The 2,294-nt window shown below is 35.5% G+C and overlaps 1 non-coding gene across 1 annotated transcript; it reads left to right on the top strand.

The window, feature by feature from the left end:
- On the top strand, positions 1-107 carry LOC131180372 (small nucleolar RNA R71). Its single transcript, XR_009149148.1, has one exon. It is a non-coding gene; the product is annotated as a small nucleolar RNA R71 (small nucleolar RNA).
- Positions 108-2,294: the final 2,187 nt, after the last annotated feature.

Raw genomic sequence — 2,294 nt, 5'->3', positions numbered from 1 at the left:
ATGGCATGATGTGGGCATTGTCTCTCTAATTCTTTCCATCTCATCCATGACTCATAGAGAGTTTCATCTTCTCTTGGTCTGAAAGCTGTCATTTGATTCCTCAATTCTCGAGTTTTTCCAGGTGGAAAATATTGTGCAAGAAATGCATCAGTGAGTTCCTCCCAATTTGTAATGGAATTGTGAGGTAAAGAATCAAGCCAATCCAATGCTCTATCTTTCAAAGAGAATGGAAATAGCTTCAATCTTACTGCATCATCAGACACTCCAGGTTGTTTTTGCATATCACAAATCATAGCAAACTTCTTCAGATGTGTGTGTGGATTTTCAGAAGGATGTCCTCCGAATTGAGAAATTTGAATCATTTGAAGAACTCCAAAATCCATCTTATAACTATTTGCATCAATTCTTGGTCTTGCTATGCTCTCTCACAAGTCATCAAAACGAGGAAAAGCATGATCCATCATACTTCCCCTGGGTACATTAGCATTTACAACCTCTTCACCTTGGGCTGCATTTTCGTTGTTTCGATCATTTCCAGCATTACCACCACCAATTCTAATTCTTTCATCAGCCATGTCTGCTTCAATTTCAGTTTCTCTCAAAGCTTCTTTCCTTTTTCTGGTTTCTTTCTTGTTGGCTTTACAAAATTTCTCAATTTCAGGATTAAATAGTCAGGATGTGTCACTTGTGCTTCTAGCTCTTCTCATAAAAGATTAAAAGTACCTGAAAAAGAACAAACAAACACAAAATGAAAATATAACAAAAATAAAACTAAAAACGACTAAAATAATCAAGAATTCAATCTTAAACAAACAACTCCCCAGCAGCGGCGCCAAAAACTTGATGTGGCCCAACCGCAAGTGCACGGGTCGTACAAGTAATATAGAAAAGATATCGTTCCCACGAGGAGTTGTGTTAATGATTGAATTTTTGATATAAAAAAGTTGACTAAATTGAACTAATTTTGAAATTAAAGCAATAAATTGATGAGTATTGGAGTATGAAATCTATATGCAAAATTAATAATCTATTTAACTATGTAATGATTTAACTAAATTTGCATCAAATTAAAATAAGCAATTTCAAATATGGCAAGATTTAAAATGGCAAGCAATTAAATTTGATTAGAAATTAACAATTATAAAAAGGCGATTCCGGAGTTCGGGATTTCATATTCGAGCTATTTTAGGATTTCAAATTGGTTATCCAATCTTGTGGAACTTACGGGTTTTAAGGAGATTAATTCTTAAATCCTTTTGAATACCCTTTCGAGTGAGACAAAGAGTGCCTTAATCAATCTAATCCTACTTTCGTGGAGTTAGAGTTAATTAAAACCCATTAAGTTCTTTAATTAATCTGTGAATCCTCTTAATCCTTAGTCTATTTCTAGATCTAAGTTAATTAAGTCCAATTTCTTGATTATCTATCACAAGGCCTTCTCCTTTCGATGCCTCAACCATGGATTAAGAACATTACTTAATGGGATCCTACACTAAGCATGTCATTAAGCACACAAGAAATGAATAAAACTCATTAAGATCATAAAATATAGATTACCCAATCAAAATCCACAAAATATCTCAAATATTACAACCCTTACTCCAGAATCAAAATAAACTACTCACTACCCATAATGCTTACAAGATATTCTAAGTTTAAATGGAAATAAAGCTTTAATCTAAGCTAAGAAACAAAAAAACTAAACACTAGAAATGTAGGAAAAATGTAAGAAAAGAAAGAAATCTCCAAATCTGATTGGAAATGGTGTGGAAAGTGAATGTGACCCTTCAGCTGCTGCCCTTTCCTTCCTTTTTTTCTTCCTTGCTTTCTGCTTCCCCCTCCAAAATGGGAAATGAGGCTATTTATAGCATTTTCTGACATGGAGCCCTAAAATGGTGTGTTTTAGGAGGGATTTTCTGAGGGAATCTTCTGCCAGCTCATTAATAAAACCTTTGTGGGAATGCATAAGTGGACTGCATAAGTTATGCAGTCCCTTATGCAGTTTTCGGTTGGTTCTGGCTCACTTATGCGAAACTGCATGACCAGGTGCATGGGTTATGCACAATTCTGTGAGATTGCATAAGGGGGCGTGAATCTGCATAAGCCATGCACTCTCCTTATGCACAATTCGGCAGGTATTGGAACAGTGATTTTCCTCCTTATGCAGATCTGCATGGCTTATGCGGCAAGTTATGCGCAATTTGGCCAATGCATATTTCAACTTTGAAACTTGTTTTTGGCATCTTTGGCTGTAGAAGTCACTCCTCAATGGCAAAATTTCTCTTCAGTCCTTC

The sequence above is a fragment of the Hevea brasiliensis genome, chromosome 5 (assembly GCF_030052815.1).
Source record: "Hevea brasiliensis isolate MT/VB/25A 57/8 chromosome 5, ASM3005281v1, whole genome shotgun sequence".
NCBI classification, from domain to species: domain Eukaryota; kingdom Viridiplantae; phylum Streptophyta; class Magnoliopsida; order Malpighiales; family Euphorbiaceae; genus Hevea; species Hevea brasiliensis.
This window is presented reverse-complemented; position numbering and strand designations above follow the sequence as displayed.